The following is a 22,047-nucleotide window of genomic DNA, read 5'->3' on the forward strand; positions in this document are numbered from 1 at the left end:
ACAAAAACCTCAAAAACCTCAAAAAAAAGGTAACATTCCTCAGATCTCTTTAGTGAGAGGCATTTTTTTACGTTTCAGTCATATTCAGTTCTGAAGCAGAACTAAATAGTATATCAGAGAGTCCCTCACTTTCTTCTCACTTTTTATATCCCCAAATGTTTGAGCAATTATAATAGGATTGAGTTCACTTACGGAGGAAAAAATGGAAAAACAATACATGGGCTTGTCCCAGTTACATGAATTAATTCTGTCTTGGGGTTTGGTGGTCACATAAGCCAAAGAGCCCAGAATCCCATGATGAAATTATATCATTAAACTCCTTGGCAGCTCAGTTATTCTTTTATGTAAAATATATGCGTGGCTTCAGAGAATCTCTACTAGTAGACAGGATGAAAAAAAATAATGCATTAGTAATGATATGATTCTATGCTATCATGCCAATATTTATTTGACATTATTGGTAAGAATGTGGCTTGTTTGGAATCTGGAAAGTAAACAGAAAAAGTTTCAAATTTCAACCTTCTATAATGGAAAGTTAGAACACTGCTGCTTGGTTATGCAAATTCAGAAACACTGAAACCCCAAACCACCAATCACAGATGCTAACACACCAACATTCCAAGCATGTCTTGCTCCCCGACGAGGAGAGGGCTTGATACAGTGGAATCTTTACAGTGCAAGCATCAAAGGCGATAGTATGAAGCCCAGTATTCGGGACATCTCCTTACTGCAGCAGTCACAAGGTGGGGTGGGGTCAGAGAGAGCAAATAACTAAATAGTTCTCTCCTTGCCGGTTCAAAACGCCATACTTCAAATTCCAGACTGTGGGCTGTGCTCCCCTGTGCCCCCCACCCCCACCCCTTGCACTGTAGCATTTTTATAAGGGTGTCTCCCTTGCCCTCTGTCCCATTCTAACATTACAACTTGCACTCTGTTTAGCATCTGGCCAATACTCAACACCGTCCACCTGCTACCAGATATTGCCTAGCCCTGGTATGAAAGAACTTTCCCCACACTGGAGAGGAACAGTCAGCTATGTATAGAAAATCCATCTGGGATCTCTCCTGACAAGTCACTCTAGATTTTTTGTGGGATTTATTATGTCACTGGGACCCTGTCTGCAATGCAAGAAAGATTGTATTACTCGGCCTTCACCACAGAGTATGCAATTTCTGTCTGTACATCCAGAGCTTCTGGGAAGGGCAGGGAGGGAAGAAAGCCAAGAACTTTTCCTCCCAGACTCAAGACAAAATCTAGACTTTTTAGAGGCCCCCTACTGATGGCTACCCATAGCTCTGCTGGCAAAGGGACAAGTCTTCCCGAGGACCTCTTAAGGTTTATTCTCCCTTGGAGGTGGAAGGGAGTGGGGGTAGAGGCACTTTCATGAAAGATCACAATTCTTGCTGAAAGCTCCCAGATCATTTAGCAGCCTTATAGGGTTTAAGTCCAGAGGAAAGTTGGGTTCTAGTCTTACTTCTGCCATTTACTATTCATGTGACACCAGACAAAGCATTTATTTGTTTTGTTTTGTTTTCTTTTCTTTTTGTAAGGCAGTGGGGTTAAGTGGCTTCTCCAAAGTCACACAGCTAGGTAATTATTGTCTGAGGCTGCATTTGAACTCAAGTCCTCTTGACTCCAGGGTCAGTGTACCTAGCTGCCCCTAAACAAAGCATTTAAAAATTAAATTTTCTGATCCTCAGTTTCCTCATTTGTAAAATAGAGGTGGGTAGACATGTTTTCAAAAATTTCTTCTAGATCTATATTCCTTATTTTAGGTTCATAACATATAGAAGAGGTACAATGCATGGGAAGTTAGAGCCATAAATAATTCTAAAAACAATTCATGCTTATATTGTACTCTATAGTCCATGGAACACTCTATTATCATCACCCTCATTTTGAGGATAAGACATCTGTGGCTCAGACACATAAATCAAGTGATTCAGACACATAACTAGTAAATGGTAGAACCCAGGTCCATTCAGCTCCCTTTTCACTGCCCAATGCATGAGCAAAGATCAATCTCACAGATACATGTTTTCTGAAAACTGGAAAGAATGTCAAGATTAAAAAAGATTCATGTTTGGGTTATTTCTTTAAAGTCATATGGTCTTCAACATGCTAGAATTAAAATGCAGTATCCTATTTGGTTCATAAAAATTGTGTCAGGAGGTCAAATCTGGCCCCAAACATTAGCCATATAACCCTGGGCAAGAACCCTGACTGCTAAAAAGAAAAAAAAAAAGGAATGATGTATTTAAAAAGAAAAGTGGGGGGGATTTAAAGTGAGAGGAAAAAAGAAACCTCATCCAAACTATTTGAATTTCCTCAGGTTGGGAGAGGGGGACAAGAAAGGAAGGCATAGAATAGGGTAAAAATACAGTATCAAAGTGATAATCTTGCTGAGGGGTCTTCTGGACTTTGCTTTAGAGAAAAAGACTTTAGAGGCCACTGAGAGCACTTGCAGCCCTTCAACAGCCTAGAAACAGGAGAGCACAACACCTAGTTAGCCAAAATACTAAGTTAAAATAGGACATTAACAGATGGTCTGTTTTCTTCTTCCTGTGGCTGCACCCCAGGTGTGCTGTTCCCTGGTCTACGTCCTCTTCCCTTCCCACCGCTCCTCCCTCCTCCCCACAGTCTGTGCCAGCAGTACAGTTTAAGGCCCATTTTGAACAGCTTGCCCCAAGTGAATTTTGTGTTCTCTTAGTCTCAAAATAGCTTGTTCTGGCTCTGGCTAGAGTTAATCTGACCCTGCTAGGCAGCCTTTAATCCTATTTAGCCATCTATCAAATGAAAATGCTTTTTTCTCCAAGTGGCCAGGGATTTCTCAGTTACCAAATCCAGTAGTCTTCTCTCAGTCCTTTATTCTTCTAGACCTCTTGAGAACCTATGGTATTGTCAACTCTCTCCTTTTGGAAACCTTCTCCTCTCTGGGTTTTTCATTCCAAAGCTTTGTCTTAGTTTCCCTTCTCCCTCTTGGACTTCTTCTCAACCTCATTTGCTGGATCAACCTCCATATACTGACACCTCTCTCGGGGTATTTCCCAATTCAGTCATTGGCTTTCTGGTCTTTCTCACTTTTTCCTAAAATTTTTGTTTTGATTTAAATTTTCAAATTCTCTCCCTCCTTCCATCCTTTCCATTCAGAAAGCAAGGAAATATGCTGCTCGCTATAAATATGAAATCATAATATACTTCTTTCTGTAAAATAGATATGACATAGGACCTAAACACATGGAATTGTTGTGAGGACCAAATAATATAATATATGTAAAATTAACATTTCTTAAAGTGCAGTTTTATGCTGCATTTTAAGAAATGCTAATTTTACATATATTATATATGTTTATGATATATGAATATTTACACATATCATAAATGAGTATTTATATATTTACAATTTATGAATATTTACATAGATTCTCTATATATGAGTGATTATTATTACAATGGAAGCTTAGATATGGCATGACTGCCAGGTGAATCTTTGTGGATCAGTTCTTGTTTTCTAGGGCATCAATCACTGACTGCCAAACTTATTTCCTAAATTCCTGTGGCTCCCATTCCTGACCAAGATTAGAGATTTCACTTCTTTAAGCTAGAATGGAATAGAGCCAAGGAGCAAAGCATTTATTTCTTTTAGTGTTAGAGGGGAAGAAGACCCCCCCAGGTTCTCCTCTTGTCATATGAGTTCTCACTGGACATGGTGGGAGAGTTATTGAGTTACCTCCACATGGAAATGAAGCAAAAATAGACCTTTTTGAAGATGTCAACAGTTTGTCTATGTATTCAACTAATAAAGGGTCTTCCAACCACATGGTAAGTTAATTGAAGCATTTACAAAAGATCCACATATGCTCCATGGCCTCTGCAAAGCACTTCCTGCTTATAGCATCATTCCAGAAACTGTTCCCCTGTTCTCCATGGGTTCAAATGAACAAGGTGATGGGATCTATGCATGCACCAGACCCCCTTTGTATTAATATTATTATTACATCATCAGCTCCTATGAATTTATCTTCTCTATGTTGATGATACCCATATCTATATATATATATATATATAGATATTTAGCCCATAGCCACATCTATATCTATCTATTTATTTATCTCTATCTATCTATTTCAGTTTTGCATTACCAACCATTATTGGACATTTAAAAATAGAAAGTTCCATTGACATAAACTCAGTGAAGTCCAAATAGAACTCATTATCTACCCATCCCATTCTAAAGTTACCTTTCTCTTAACTTTCCTATTTCTTTTGAGGAAACTATTATTTTCCCAGTCTTTCTGAGAAGTAAACTAAGAGTCATGCTGGACTTTTCCCTTTCCCTCACCCTACAAATAAAATAGATTCCTTAATCTTGTTAATTCTACATTCACAGCATTTCTCAAAACCATTCACTTCTTTTTAGTGATGCAGTCACCATGACCATTTGGACTCTGTTCTCCACTCACCTGGACAATTACAAAAGTCTTCTTATTGGTCTCCCACCTTCAAAACTCTCCCTTTTCTAATTCATCCTCCACACAACTGCCATAGTGTTATTCATTCCCCTGTTCAAATAGTATCCTTATGACCACTAGGATTAAGTACCAATTTGGCATTCAAGTCTTTTCAGAATCAGAGTCCTACCTTTCCTACCTTACATATTATTATCTTTAATATACTCTGTATTATAGTCAAACTGTCCTTCTTGCTTGTTCATCACATACAAGATTTCATGCTCCATTCCCTTGCTTTTTCATAGGCTTTTCCCCAGGCCCAGAATCTGCTTCCTTCTTTCTTCATCATCTTAGAATCCTTAGTTTCTTTTACAAAACTTATCTGAATGAAGACTTTTCTGATCTCCCCGGCTTCCAGAGGTCCCCCTCCTCTTGCATTTATTTTTTGCATAATTTGCATAATTATACATGTGCATGTCTATTACCATTTATAAAAATATGAGCTCCTTGAGGGATGGGATGATTTTCTATTTGTTATTGTATCTTTGGAGATTAGAATAATGCTTTGTATATAATAATTATTTAATAAATACCTGATTGATTTATGTGATTTTTAAAAATTTACATTTTAAAATGACATAATTATCAACAAATATATGAACCAATAAACATACAAAGTAAAGAGTCATATCTTATATAGAAATAATTCTGTTTTTAAGTTATAATTTTAAACTTTCACAGTGAATTCCTTCTGTCTTAGTAGAGCAAGTGAAACACAAAATGATAAATTATGTTGGAGTCAGTGGGGTATGGAGAGTCATAACTATAAAATATGACCCAAGGGAGGGAAAGTTTACTGAAGGAGGCTGTGATAGGATGCCCCAAACTGCTTGCCAAAGGCATTATTTCATGATCAAAGTCACTTAGCTCGCCTCAGGACAGAATTTGGCATGATGCTGCTTTCTGGAAGGGTGCCTTTGTTTCTTTTTTTAAACCTCCTTTTCTTTTAAATACCTATCATTTTTAAAAATTACAAGTCCTTTTTTTTTTAAAAAAAGAAGTCTTTCTGAATAGACTTTGTTATAACAGAATTTCTAAAATTGCTTTAGGAGAGATTTTTTTTTTGTTCAGTCATTTTTCAGTTGTCTGACTCTTTGTGACCCCATTTGAGGTTTTCTTGGCAAAGATATTAGAGTGGTTTGCCATTTCCTTCTCTTGATCATGAAGGCAAACAGGGGTAAATAGTTTGCCTAGGTCAAAGAGCTAGTAAGTATCTGATACCAGATTTGAAGTCATGAAGATGAAACTTCGGAACTCCAAGCCCAGCACTCTATTCACTGTGCCACCTAGCTGTCCAAGAGAGAGTTGGCTTATCCTGAAAACATCAGCTTCTCTTGGTGAGAGTTACTGGATATTCGAGTAGATCAAGAATCGTCACCTCTGCATTATACATATCAACAGGAACATTGTGAGAAGATGAACTATGATGGATGCAGCTCCTCTCAGTAGTTCAATGATGAAGGATAATCCTGAGAGACCTGTTATGAAAATACCATCCATATCTACAGGAAAAAACCATGGAGCCTGAACAAAGCATACTATGTCCACTTTTTGAATTTTCTCTTACATTTTTCTTTCTTTCTCATGGTTCCCCCCCCTTAGTTCTAATTCTTTTTTCATAACGTGACTAGTATATGATTGTATATGTCCAACCCATATCAGATTGTTCACTGCCATGGGGATGGGGGAGGGAAGGGAGGATAATAGTAAAATACAGAACTCAAAAGTTTGCAAAATAATGAATGTTGGAAACTATCTTTGTGTGTAATTGGGGGAAACGTTTTTTAAAAAGAATTTTTAACTCTGAAGGCTTTTCAAAGCAGTAAAGATTCTTATCCTGGGTGGTGGTGTACCCTATCTGCACAGAGGGATGAATGAAGCAAGCTTTATCATACACTTTAATAATAGCTAGCACATATATAATATATTAAGGTTTGCAAATCACTTTACAAGTACCATCTTATTAGATCCTCATACGAATCCTATAAGATAAGTGTTATAGTTCTTCCCATTTGTCAGATGAGGAAACTGAGGTGGATCAAAATCAAGTGAAATATCCAGAGTCTCATAGGTGTTGTTCAGGATTTTACCTTAAGTCTTCCTGACTTCATGACCCATACTCTATATACTGTCATTTAGCTGCCTATGGTCTACTTTATGTATTCTATCTTATTTGAGCCTCAAAACAAACCTAAAAGGTAAATACTATTGATATTATTATCCCCTATATACAGATTTTTAAAATAAAATAGGTTCAGGATGATTGAATAATTTACCTAAGGCTACATGGTCAGTGAGTCAGAGGTCCAATATAAAAGTGCAACACTTCCTGATTCTCAAGAAACCACTGCATAGTATCCTGAGATTTCAGGAAAGCATTCACAAAGTCTTTTATCTTATGCTTGTGAAGAAGGCGAGCTATAGGCAGAGGCATTATTTCTGAAAATGCTCAATGAGCATAGCTTTAAGTCCTATTATTAACATTTTATGCATCATTTTCTAGACAATCAACAAAACAAGAAAGTCCTGATTTGTTGCACATTCAGATTTCTGAGATATAAATGCTCACAATATCAGCTTTTGCTAGGCCCTATAACATGGTTGGATATGGGCTAGTCCAGTTAGAAGACTGTGGTACTAGGAAGTCCTAAGGTTGTCATTAATGGAATGATGGCAGCTTGGAGGAAGTTCTCTAGTGGAATGCTCCAGGGATCTCTCCTTTACCCTGTAATAATCAGCATCTTGATTAATTAATTGGATGATGACACAGGTGGTCTGCTTGTCAAAACTGCAGGTGACACAAAACTAGAAGCAACAGCTAAGATGTTGGATGGCAGAATGAAGGTCCAAAAATATCTCAACAGGTAGACAAATAGGTTGAAATGAATTAAGAGCAAATTGAATAAGCATAAATGCAAATTTCTATATCAGTTCAAACATCAAATTCACAATACAGGATTTTAGAACCATGTCTAGACAACTTTTCCTTTGAATAAAAAAGACCTGGAAAAAATAGAGAAAATCATCAGGAAAATGGCATACTTGCTGTAAATTTCCTCCTTTAAAAGCCTGAAAATTTTTTTGTTAAATGAATATACACCCAATAATAAAACAATAAAAGCTAAATCTACAAATTAAAATGATAGAAAATACACATGATTTTTTTAATCTTATGAAATAATATTGAAGAAATGAAATATTCCAGCTTCTAGTGGGTGTCCTTATCCTAAACCAATAGCACGGATAGGGCACAGACAGTACAAGAAACTTCATAGATTGATGCTTCAGACTACAAGGATGGGAGTTACTTCTGGTACCCCACCATTGTAATGGATTCAGCTCAAACTCCCCTCAACTCACAAGAAGCGTTGATACTACTTCTACTCCAGTGCTCTAAAGAAAAAGAGGGCAAGTGGAGGACACAGTGGAGACAGGAAGAAACTTTGGCAATACTGAGGTAAAAGGACATCAATGGTTATGCTAGGGAACCAACTTGTGTCCAACTCTTTCTGTGACTTTATTCTGACCAGAAAACTAATCAGTCTAAAATTCCTCAATAGCAAAAGGAAGGGGATGACAGCCTTGGGATCTTTCCAAGGATGAAGGGAGAGATGGCAATGGGTAAAGAAGTAAGCCAGAGATAAACTACTGCTCTATAATTGAAAGATTAAAAAGACCAAAGAACCAAGAGAGAGAAAGGGCTGCATGTAAACCTAGCTCCTAAAACACAGGCCAAAAGAAACTTGTAAAAACAGATGAAAAGGGGTGACTAGGTGGTGCAGTGGATAGAGCACGGCCTTGGAGTGAGGAGTACCTGAGTTCAAATCCAAAGTCAGACACTTAATAATTACCTAGCCACGTGGCCTTGGGCAAGCCACTTAACCCCATTGCCTTGCAAAAAAAAAAAAACAGATGAGAAAGTAGAAAAAATTCACAGAGAGGCCAACTCACTATATAGTTGTTACACTTTGAAGGAACATAAATCAAACATTTATCTTGTGGAAAAGAAAATGTAGATTTGGAACACAAAAATACAAAATATGAAGAAAATTTGATGAAAGAGAAGCAAAAATGCAACAACTTTCAAAAGAACATTACATGGAAGTCAAAGTAATTAACCTTGAAGACAAATTGTGTGGAGATAGCTTTAGATCTTCCAGAAAAACATGACTGATAAAAATATGAATATCATATAAGAAATTACATTCGAAAATTTCTAAAACTCTTAAATATAGATAAGAAAGAACTGATTGATTAATTCTACAGACCATCACCAGAGAACAATCCTACACTTAAGACTTAAAGACAAGTAATAGATGTACATCATTATTTTGATAGCAAGCAACAAGTTTTATAAGCAGGAAACAAAAAGGTCACTAGCTATGAAGGAACAATTTAAGATATGAGCCACCCAAGAATATTCTGGCAGTCATGAGAAATAAAAGGAAAAATAGGAATTGTGTATTACAAAAACTAGTATATCCTGAAAAATTTAGCCTAATCATCAACAAAAAGAGAATTAGTTCTTCAATAAGTGTCAAACAAACTCAAAATGGAGTCAAAAACATTCAGGGTGCAAACACTTCCAACACAAGAAACACAAGAAAAGTTAAAAAAAGTTGAATTATCAAGACAAAGATAAAAGAAATAATAAATAAGAATTGTCAAAAGGACCCTAAAGGAACCTAAAGACAAAGATTTTAGGAAAATATAAAGAACTGGGAGAAGGGAAGGAGGAAGAGCTGAATTAATATTCCATGGAGTAAATTCTGTTTTCACTTATACATGAATCCAAATCTTTTGTCACAAAATAACCCAGTGAGAAGTTACACAAATGAATAGAGGGGAGCCAGTGATTTATCTCCACACACACACACACACACACACACACACACACACACACACACACACACACACATAGAGTAGATTAAAGAAGGAATATTAATACCGTTAGTCACTCAAGGAGCATGGGAGATGAGAATAACAATAATGAAAATGAGGGATAAGGACAGGGGAAGTAAAAATTCAGTCTCATCCTAGAAGGGAAAAAGAAACAGTTCTACTATAGAAAATTTCCTTGGCATTATAGGAAAGATTGATGCCTATCATAAGATACAGAGCTCTCATAATGGAATTTGACTGGAGAAAATTTGTATTTTAAGAAACCACCTTCTCTAAGCAATGGTTCTCTAAGAAGGGTTCCACCTTCCAGAACTGTATCCTAAAATAGGAAAAGAGATATCTAAGTTTCCAAGGGCAACTAGTACTTAGAGTAGAGCAAGAGAGTATAATCTCATTTAGGGAATGGGGAATGAATATAGAAAGAACAGGAGATAGGACCAAACATTGTGATGTGGAAACAGAATAATTTCCAGGATACAGAGCAACTTAAATTCAACATTACTTCACTGATAAATTGATTTTCCTGAGTGAGGTACAACAGACTTCTTTTTCAAGGAGGGTGGGGTAAGACCTATGGATTCAATGACATAGTAATGGAATAAAAGATCAAGTTCAGTTTTTCAGAGTACTTCCTCTTAAGGCAAATAAGAGAATAAAGAAATTCAGAAAAGGAACAGACCTTGATTTCATGGAGTTTATTTGTTATCTTAAATTCTAATATTCCCCAGCTCAATTGCTTATCTGGGCAGAAGATGTCCAGATAATTGAAATGCCCTTCAATTATTAATCATGCTTCTGTGCCAAGCTTGAGATTTGTTTCCTAAATTCTATTTCTCTCCTGTCCAGGTGATCTGTAGTTTACCTTTTCCACTGTACACTCAGCATACTCTAGTAGAGTGTTAAACTCATGGTCAGGGACCAAACAACCAGACCAGCAAAACTGAGTGCAGCAGAATTAGAGTAAAATGTAATTGGGAGATGTTTAATAAAATAAATAAAAATGCTACACAGATCATGTTAATTTGTGGATTATGTCAGTATGCCGAATTCATTCCTATTAGAGTTTGATATTATTGCTCCATACAATGGTGTAGAGGCAGGTAGATGGCACAGTAAATAGGATCTGACATTGGGAAGACCTAAAGTCAAATGCAGTTTCAGACACTGCCTAGCTTCAGAATGTAGAGTAAATAAGTCATTTAACCTTTTGCCTGCCATACTTGATAGGTTGTTGTTAGGATTCAATGAGAAAATATTTGTAAAATGCTTAGCCTATTAAATAGTATTTAACAGATGCTCAATAAAGACTTTTTCTCTCCCCTCTTCTTACTCCCATGGTAAGCTTGTTTCCTTCTCTTAATCCTCAATCAAATGTTGCCAGATGATTGCATTTTCAAAATTTCTTACACCATTGTCATTCCTGGATGTCCTTCTGATGGATATACTTTTTCAGGAATCAAATTTCTCATTGAAAAATGATGAGATAATAATACTTGTACTCAGGAATGTAGTGAGAAAAGCATTTCTAAAACTTTAAAGTTCTATATAAATGTAAAGTATTCTGTTGTTCTTTACAATGTTCCTCTGCTATCATTTCCCCTTCCATTTATTCTGTTCTCTTTGAAAAAGATATAGTGTTCCAAAAGTCTTTGTGCATTTTAAAACTTTAATGACTTGAGGCAATGGATTTGGCAATTTAATAGCTCACCCTATTAAAGTTATTAAAACTTTATTGTTATTAAATATTATTAATATTAAATATTATTAAAATGCATTTAGCCAAGATTTTTAGGACATGCTTTATGTCTTTCTTTTTCTTTCAGGACCTCCAGCTCACCTTCCTTTTTTTTCTTTTTAACTTATTTAATGTTTATTTGTATATAGATATCTGAGATCATGAGTATTATTACTACATATATTAAGATTAAAGTAATAACTGGATATCCCAATGAATATATCCAGCAGGTACATGAGATATAGAATTGGAAAGTTGGTACCAAAGATACTGGTGTTCTTTTGAACACCAGTGACTTGTGAAGACCAAAAATAAGGTGCGTGAGTTTTGTCCTCGGGGTGATTGCATGAGGCATTGAACTAGGGTCCTTTCCTTTTGTTGTACTATGAGAGCAGAATTTACATCATTGAATTCTTGGCCTTCAGTCTTACTTGATTTCTGGAATCTTCTCTAACCCCAGATGAGCTAAATGGCAGAGTGGACTGGTCATGCTGCCTTTAGGTTCTCTCTCCCTCTTTCTTTCTTTCTCTTCCCCTCACCATCCTTTTTCTTCTGACTCTCTCTGCCTCTCTTTTTCTCTTTCTCTCCTCATTTTTCTCCCCCCCTCTCCTTTTTCTCCTCTTTTCTCTCTTTTCTATCCTTTCCCTCTGCCTTTTTTCCCTTTCTACACCCCTAGGAGTTTTGAAGTCCATGTGTTCTTGTATTCAGGAATTAGGACAGGTAGTGTCCAGAATAAATGTGTACCACATATGTTAGGATTCTATTTTCATTATATGGAAACAATTTTGGTTCACTAATAATTCTTTTTAGGTTTTTTTGCAAGGCAATGGGGTTAAGTGACTTGCCCAAGGTCACACAACTAGGTAATTATTAAGTGTCTGAGCTCAAATTTGAACTCAGGTACTCCTGACTCCAGGGTAAGTGCTCTATCCACTGCGCCACCTAGCTGCCCCTCCTAGCTGCCTCCCATTAATAAAATTTTTGCTAAACTAAGAATTCCTCTATAGTTGATATGCTAGTAACCTCTATGAAACTCTTTGAACTTGTGTTTTTTAAAAGGATTTTGATAGCTATTCAATATAATTTATTTTCTTTGTATCACTATATAAATCGTTGCTTTTATTATATACATTTAAAAACACTTTTTTTTTTTCTGAAAAGGGATACGTAGGCTTCACTAGACTATCCACAGGAGTTCATGATAAATATATGACCCCTGTTCTAGATCAAAATTGTATGACTATTTTCTGGTGTTTTGCTTTTAAGGTATGCCCAAACCTATTTTAATCCCAAGATTCCTGACTCTACAACAGACTCAGGGGTACAGCAAATTCTACAGCTGATAGAGGCTGGGAGTTTGTAAAGGGGAGAACCTAGAATGAATTCTCAGGATTTTCCATAAGGGCAGGATGGAATATGAGAAATTAATAAAGGAAACAGAAAAAAACAGTCAGGATGTTAAAAGGAAAAAGATAATATGTCACCAGAACCATGGTAGGAAAAAAATCTTTAATTAACATGAAGTGTATAAAGTCACCCAAAGTGGGCAGGGTGGGGAATAATGCCACTGGCCTGGACAACTCTGAGCTTGCTCCCAGGTGATCCAGTTCTCTTTGGGAATAAGAATCAGGTTGTTAGGGTAGAGTTGAGTCAGTGAGTCAGACTTCCTGTACCAAGTATAGTCAGTATTGACTCCCAGTGGTTGGTTCATAAAGGAACAGGAAACTGCAAAGCAGCTAAGGCTCTGGAACCATTCAGTGTGATCCAAAATATATGAATTGCCAGACAGATGACCTGCTCTTCTCCACTGGGAAAGAAGTGGGAGAAAAATGAAGTTTAAAATTTTTTTTTTGATATATTAAAACCCAGAAGTAACCAAACCCTGGAATAGCAGCTTGGAAGCATGTACATTCACCAAAAGATGTCTGACTGAGCTTCCATCAGAAATGAGGTGGTGGTAGGCAGACACCCCCAGGAAAGGCAGAAATATTCCATTATCAGGTTGTACTTTATGAGTATGAGACTGGTGAATGGGCTCTGACATCAGTGTGTCAACTTAGAAGGAAATACCAAGTATTATTGCTCATTAGGATTTAGCAGAATGGTTCTTATTATCATAATATGACAATAAATATTTATTAGGTCCCCCAGTCTTTTGCATGAAAAGCCCTGTGACTTGGTGCTTAGAAGGATCAGAAGATTATACACAACCCCTGTAGAGCCTTATAAAAATAGTAGACTACTTACAGAGATAGGGGTTTGAATGATGTCTTCATGGACAAAATCATTTCACTGAAATTAGCCTCAGTTTCTTTATCTCTAAAATGGACATACCTTTGGGACATACCTTACAGGTTCTTGAGTAGATCAGAAATTCTTAGTCTTTGAATTCCTTCAAGATTTAGCTCAAATGCCACCTTCTGCAGGAGAACTTTCCTCGTTCTCTCAACTTCTAGAACCTTCTCTTTTACAGTTACCTTACAATTTACATGTTGTTCCACCCACTAGAACATAAGCTCCATGAGGGTAGAGACAGAGTTTTTCCTTTTAGTTTGTATTTCCAGTTCTTAAAAGAGTGCCTAGCAAAGAGCAAACACTTAATGAATGATTCCTGATTGATTAAATGAGGTAATGAATATAGTATTCTATAATTCTTCAAGTCAATAATTACATTATTAGAAGGCATGATTATTGCTGTTAGAGAGCCAGGAGAGGAAGAAGATAAGATAAAAATGTAGATTGTAACAATACTCAATGTTGTATAAGTTGATGAGGGCAGTGTGGTACAATAGGAAAAACCCTGAATATGGGCCTGTCCACATCCTTGGTCACTTTCCATCTGTAAATGGTCATGTAACCCATCCTGTCTGGGATTTAATTTCCTCATCTGCAAAAGGAAGAAGTTAGACTAGACAGTCTCAAAGATTCCTTCTAGTTCTAGAGTTATGATTTTAAGATCTTATGAAATGCATTGTAACTGTTGAGTCATTTGGTGATATCTGACTCTTTGTGACCTTATTTGAGGTTTTCTTGGTGAAGATACTGGAATGGTAGGTGGGAGAATACAACAAAGCTTCCTGCTTTCAACAGTCAAGGCTGCAAAAGAAATAAGGGGACAGAAGTTTTATCCGAGGCTCTGCTTCAGGATTGAGTATTGGGAGCTCAGGAGAGAATAAGGAAACATTTAGATAGCTTTTGATGGATCTTCGGGACTGATGGACTTTGCTGAGATGTGTGCACCAATGTGAGAGTAGAGAGCAAAATATAAAGTCACTAAAACACCATCTAAAAGTCTATCCTCATAGAAAACTAAAAGGATGATGAATGGATGATGTCCAAATTATGGGATATGGTTGGATGGTACATATATCTTGGACAGGCTCTGAACAGGGATAAGGAGTTTTACCAAGAGTTGAACAGAAAAGGGCAGCTAGGTGGTACAGCAGATAGAGCACCAGTCCTGAAATCAGTAGGTCCTGAGTTCAAATATGGCCTTCAGAGACCTAATAATAACCTAGCTGTGTTCCCTTGGGCAAATCACTTAACCCTATTGCCTCCCCCCCCCCCCAAAAAAAAAGAATTGAATAGAAAGAAGAGAGTGGCCTTGATTTCATTAAGAAAAATTATGGAGCACATTTAACAATCTTTAGCTACTCTTGGATATAAACCCCTATCTACTTAATACCAGAATTATTTTATTGATACTGTGTCTACCAGACTCCTTATACTCCATGACTTGTTCCTTTACTTCATCTCAGTCATATGTAGGAATAGCTATAAGCTAGACCTCAGCATTATCTGTTCATTAAAACCCGGCTTTCCTCTGTTTCACATAACCTATCATTTCATCTCTTCCTATTCCTTACCCTTCCCAAACTCATTATTTTCATTGATTGAGACTTCTAATTCCTCTCCAATTCTTCCTTTAATACTTTCTTAGGTGATTATCCTTGCTTTGACTTTCTTTCTTCACCAGTCTTGACCTATTCAACTCTACACTGTCATCTGCTCTCAAATTCCTTCTCCCTTGTACTATGCTACTCATCCTCACCATCCTGAGCCCCTGTTGGGTTGTTGGGTTACTCCCAACTTCTGCCTCTACAGAGTTGAAAGTATCACCAGCAAGGTTGATTGGGTACATTATAAGAGTATGTTATACAAGTTTAACTGGGTCCCTTCTGCAACAAGGCAATCCTTTTATTCTTCCCTTACTAAATCCCTGTCTCACTCAACAAAAGCTTTTCCAAACCTTTTCTTTTCTCTTCAAAGTCTTCCACATCTTCCCCAACTCCTCTCCTCTTTGGATGAGGACCTCAACTCTTACTTTACTGAGAAAATTTATGTCTACAGAATAAGTTTCACCTTCTCCCATTCTCTTAGTCTCAAAACCCTATAATATCTCTTTTTTTTTCTTTTTCTTAGTCTTTGACAAAAAGTTGACTCTTGGCTATTCCAAGACCAGCACATTCTCTTGATCTTGTGCCCTCTTGTCTTTTCCATCAGATTTCACCCTCTTTCTTTTGAATCTCCTTTTGGTACCTAGTGGCTTCTCCCCCCACTGCCTTCAAGTGAGTCTAAGTATCTGATTTCCTTTAAATAATTTCATTAGATGCTACCTTTCCCTCAAGGGATTGTTCTAGATCTCTCCTCCCTTTTTCAGCTATACTATTTGGAAAAGCTGTCCATATTCATTGCTTTATTGAATTCTTCAATGCTTTGAAGCTTTTTTCCAACTTCTACAAAGTGGTTGTTCATTTCTCAGTGGTCCAATCTGATGTTCTATGTTCTATCTTCACACTTCTGAAACTATCTCTTACTTTTGACATAGATGACCAAACTTGCCTCCTGAAGTCTCTCACCTTGACTGACTTTGGTGGTTCTACTCTGTCCTAGTTCTCTGCTATTTGTATAATAACTCCTTAGTCTCTTTTGCTGAAATATAATCTATATACTCCCGAAACTGTAGGTGTTCCTCAAAACTCTCTATTAAACCCTCTGCTTTTCTTCTTCCATATTCTCTCCCTCTTGGTAACTTCACCAATTCCTATCAGATGAATTTTCATAATTTTACCCATTAACTTCAAGATCTACATATCCAGCCCCAGTTTTCCCTGATTTTCAGTTCTATATCACCAACTGCCAATTAGACATCTCAAATTGGATGTCTTAGAGACATCTCAAACTTAACATGTTTATAACTCATTCCCCGCCCTAAACCCTCCACTTTTCCACTCTTTGCTATTTCTACAAAAGGCACCAACATTTTTCTAGAATGCCACCATCATAACTTTGGCATTATCTTTGTCTCTTCATTCTCCAATTTTTAGTTGTCAAATCTTGCTGTTTGTACATGTACCACGTTTCTGAGTGGTTACCATTTCTCTCCACTCACAAAGATAACACCATAATTCAAGCCCTCATCAATTCTCACCTATATGATTGGTATGACCTCTTAACTGATCTCCTAGCTTTAAGCAGAAAGTCTCACTGCAGTATCTCTCCATACTACTACCAAAGTGACTTTATTTGGGTGTAGATCTGACCATATCACCCTGCTAACTCAAACCTCAGGGGCTTTCTCTCTAATCAGAGGGAGGGACACAGGGGTTGGGGACACCAATGAGTTCAGGGTTGATGTGATCTTATGCGACTCAGAGTATGAGTTCTGGAGTGTCAGAGGGATTGAAAGGAAATTAGACTACAAGTCTCCTAGAAGAAATGGACATTTGTAGTCCTTTGGCTATGAGAAGGAATATTTTACCTCTTGATTCACTTTTTTGTTATTTATGCTGCTTGATGCCCTATTTAAATGATTTTTTTTGTATTGCTTTTTGTTGTATCCCTGGTATATCTTCAGGTCATGGTTTGAATGATTATTACCTCAAAACAGTCACAATCTAAGATTAGTTAAGATGGGTTTATACATGTAAATAAAAAATTTTGTATGTGCCAATCCATGAGTTATTTATGAGTTGTCTCTTCTTGAACCAAAATAATCCACCCAAATACATAGAGTACTAAAATAAATGAAACAATGAAATTAGTCTCCTTTTCTATTTGCCCCAAATAAATTATTCCTTGCCACAGGCTATTTTTAATAAGACTGTGTACAAAACATTTTGACATTATTATAAGATATGAACCTAGCAATCTTTCATTTTTATCTACTGACTTTTTATAAGGAGCTCCTTATTGATGGTTTTTTTGGTTGATGTACATTAATAATATTGCATAATCATAGGTTTGCATGTAGAATTATGCAAATTTATGCAGATCCTAATACACATCTAGCTTGGCCCTCTGGCTTCCAATTCCCTGCACTGAACTGTCAATGTTGTCTACTCTTCCATTCTGTAGAGGTTTGAATGCCCCCAGGCTAAATGTAATAAATATCTTATTAACTAATATGTGACCAGAGACAGGAAAATTAATACCTATAGGAAGCAGAGAAAAGGAAGGAAGAAGAAACTCAGTGACAGAATAGTATATAAGTGAAATTGGTGGCATTATTAACAATAACTTTAGGGTCATTGCTTAATTGGAATGTTCTCAGAATAATAATAGGGCAGTTCAGTGGTACAAAGCATAGTGTGACAGTCCTAGAATTGGGAAGACTCATCTTCCTAAGTTCAAATCTAGCCTCAGACACTTACTAGATTTATGACTTTTAACCCTATTTGCCTTAGTTTACTCATCTGAAAAATGAGCTGGAGAATGAAACGGCAAACTCTTATAGTATCTTTGACAAGAAAAGCTTGGAGTTATGGAGTTATGGAGTTATGAAGAGCCAAATACAACTGAAAAACACTGAACAATATTCACAGAATAATAATATAGAATGAGAATCTCTGATTTCCAACTTAAAAAGAATTAAGCTATTTCAACACACTCCCAAAAGGAGTTAGGGAGCTACAGGTAAAGATTGTTACATATGCTGTATTCTGCTAGGCTATTGGAATGAAAAAAATAATCTCTATCCTTGAGTTTACATTCTTACATTCTGGTTACATGATACACACATGCATACACACAAAAAAGTAATTATACAAGGTACAGTCATAGGTAATAAAGTTTCAAGGAACTTCAAGGTATCATCTGCTTTAACCTGTCTGTAGGAAGAAAAAATGTTATCAATACCCATTTTATATGAAATAATGCAGCAAAGAATATTGCAGAAGAAAGTTAGACTTAACTGTAGTCTCTTTTATTTAACTGTTTTTCTTTGTTGCAAAGGAGGGTTCTGTGGGAAGAAGATATATCAGGACATGATGCATGTAAAGAACAAAAGAATCAATAAAACTTTAAAAGTCAGTTTAGCAACATTTAGGTGGAGACAGGGAGTGATGTCTACCATGAGCATAGCTCCAGGATAGCATAATACAATACAATAGGTTCAGAATTTGGGTTTGACACCCACCTTTGATAGTCAATTTGGGATCATGTGTTACTTATTTTTTTCCAAGGATCAATTTTTTTTCAAATCCAAACAATGGGAATAGTGATTTCTGACGTGAATTCTATGCCTTTGAACACATCTGTCAGTTCAAAAGAGAGAGTGAAGTAGACAGAACAGAAACCATTTTTGTTTTCCCATTTATACAACTCTGGTTAGTGAGTTAGACTATTCTGGAAAGATCAGACTTTCTTCTGCCCTCAAGAGATTTACAAATGATTGGATCATTCTTCTTAAGATGGAAGAATCCAGTTTTTGCTCTGGAAGGGCCACTCTCCTCATGAGCCAGTGACTGGCACCTGTCAGCCCAGGAAGAATTTTCTCAGGAAATTCTCCAGATTAATCACCTCACACAGCCCCTGTGAATAGGGGAATTCCATGTCTTCACTCTTGCAGCTATTAGACAAATAATTTTCTACCTTTAGAAAGAAAGCCTTTGTTATGAGTAGAAGCCTGTCATCCCAGGGGTTCCAGGCATTAAAAGCAAATTCTATACAGCTCAGTAAAGAAATAACCACAAGAATAAAAGATAAGAAAAAAACATAATAAAGGGCTTGAAAAGGAGTAGGAAAGTTAAATTTGCACTGATAAAGAGAAAGAAAATAGAGATGACTTAACACTCATTTCCCATTCAGGCAAGACTCTGAAGATGAAGTTGCTGTATTGAGTCTCATAGAGTTTCATTACTAGGTACTGACACTGGACACAAAAAAGAAAAAACAAAACCATAAACCAGACTATGCTTATTATGCCACAGCTACCCTGTCAAAATTCAAGGATTTTGCGTTGTCTTCAGGTTCTTCCTGGGGGGGTTGTGGCTTCCAGTTAGTTATATGTGGTATAAAAAAACCGAATTCTCATACAATGTCTGGGAAAAATTCAAAGACAGCAACATAAAACTGTGTTTGGTAACATACACAATCCTTGTGGTCTCCTTACTCTGCCATAAGGGAAGAGACATTTTTTCACCCTTCTCATTTCTGTCCTGGCTCTGCTTCTGACTTTCTGGATTTTAAATTCATGCCCCAGAGTGAGCACCTGTCCCAAATTAGCTTTTAAATTCTCTTTTGTGTGTTATTTTTTCCCCACTAGAATGTAAGCTCCATGAGAGTTGAAACTCTTTATTTTTTGTTTTGTATTTGCATCTCTAGTCTGACATGTAAAAAAGCACATTATTCATTCTTGTTGCTTTGCTTTGGACCTTCTCTGATTTCTCTATTACTCAGAATTCAACTTGATTTTCATGATCTTTTCAACTGAATTGGTCTAACTCTGCAATATATTGTTCTTTCATCACCAGTTGTCTTGACTTCTGTTTTGCCACTAGACTCCAATGACTCTGAAGGAAAGAGTGAATTTGCACATCTCTGCCTCCCTTAAATCCATTTCACTTTTACATTAAGACAGCATCCTTGTGATGTCATTAGTTCTATTTGAGAAGGAAGGACAAACAACAACATTATTATTTTACTCAGCTTCAGTTGAGTAAAACTTGCTATGTTTCTCTTAATTCTTAATATTTACTTGTTCCTTTTCAAGGTCTTTCTCATTATTTTAAATATGTAATTAATTTTTAATGGACAAAATAAATTTCCTTTGCCTCCAACCTCCCCCCCATTAGAAAAATTAAAAATAAATCTATGCTAACAAATACTCAGTGAAAAGCAAAACAAATTTGCATATTAGCCATATCCAAAATATATGCCCCAACTTGCACCTCCTGATAGGGGCTTGATAAAAGTATTGATTGCTTGCTAGGATCCAATAATAATCCATTACATCCATAAAACATGTTTTTCTAGCCTTTTCATAAATTTTGGATCCCTGCTTTATTTCCAGTTGTTTGCTCTTACAAAGAATGCTACAATTAACATATTAACATATATCAGAAATTTGTTTCTTTCTTTCATTTCCTTAGGTTTATGTACCTTGGGACAGCTAGGTGGCACAGTAGAGAGAATTTCAGTCCTAGAGTCAGGAAGTCTCATTTTCCTAAATTCAAATGAGACTAACTGTGTGACCCTGGACAAGTCACATGAGCCTGTTTGCTTAAATTATCCATCTGTAAAATGAGTTGAAGAAGGAAAAGGCAACCATTCCAATACTGAAAACAATTGAACAAAAATGTGATATTTCTAACTCAAGGGCAATAGTCCCTTTCCTGATGTAATTCCAAAACAAAAACCCAGAATGGTTGGACCACTTTGATGCTCAGTCAATACTGTCATCAGTGTGCCTGCCTTTCCGTATTCCTTCCCATATTGACTAGGCCCACCTTTTTTAATACTCTTTGCCAGTTTTGTTATAGAAGTTGAAATCTCATTTTTTTAAATGGCATTTGTCATTCTACTAGTAATTTGGAGCATATTTTCATGTGTTCATTTAATAGTTATAATTTTTTCTTTTTTGTAATTTTAAAATTCATTTTTGAACTTAAATGCAAAATGAGAAAAGAAAAAAAGAACATTCTCATGTACACAGCAGAACACAAGAGGATTCAATATAAAACAATAAATTTCCAATTCAAGAAAACCTGCATAATAAATAGCATACATTGTTTCAAAGTTACCCAGCTTTTCTTTGTTTCCTGCTAGATTTTTTTCTTTTGTAGACTGCTTTGTAGGTACTTTATAAATATTAGCTATTTTTGCTGTTATTATTATAATTTTATGGATTAAGATAACTGAAGTTCAACCATTTTAAATGCTTATGCAAGTGAATGGGATTTCAATCCAGTTCTTGAGACTTCAAAGTCAGTTTTCATTCTGCAGTTTTACATATATAGAAGAATTCAAAATGACCAAGCAAGTAGAGAAGGGTCTCATTCATTCACAGGAAGAATCTGCGGTTGGTAGGTGTGGTCCTCTTCAATACCAAAGGTGACTAGTGAAAGGATTTATACCATAGACTTTTTTTTTTTTAGATTTTTCAAGGCAATGGGGTTAAGTAGCTTGCCCCAAGCCACAAAGCTAGGTAATTATTAAGTGTCTGAGGATGGATTTGAATCCAGGTACTCCTGATTCCAGGGCTGGTACTCTATCCACTGTGCCACCTAGCCGCCCTACCATAGACTCTTTAAAGAGTTTATAATTATTAGATTTTTAAAAGTCATTGTCAGCTAATGATCATATATAAAACTAGAAGCTGAAATCATCTTGTATACTAATAGGATATAGAATTTCATTTAAAATTGTTTTATGCACAACTTTTCCTGGCAATTAGTCATGTGACCCAGATTTTAACTTTAAACTACTCTGCCATGCAAGAGAATGACTTCAAAGAATAGTTCACAAAAATATGAGACAAGGAGGAGGCATCTTGGCTAAACAACTGTACATTTGGAAAAAAGTTCTTATCGTATGAAGACAATGCCTAAATTAAGGAGATTTAGTCTGAAAAAAGAAGAGACACAGGTTTACTTGTGACAGTTGTCTCTCAAAGAATTT

This window comes from Macrotis lagotis, chromosome 3 (genome assembly GCF_037893015.1).
Source record: "Macrotis lagotis isolate mMagLag1 chromosome 3, bilby.v1.9.chrom.fasta, whole genome shotgun sequence".
Taxonomy (NCBI): domain Eukaryota; kingdom Metazoa; phylum Chordata; class Mammalia; order Peramelemorphia; family Peramelidae; genus Macrotis; species Macrotis lagotis.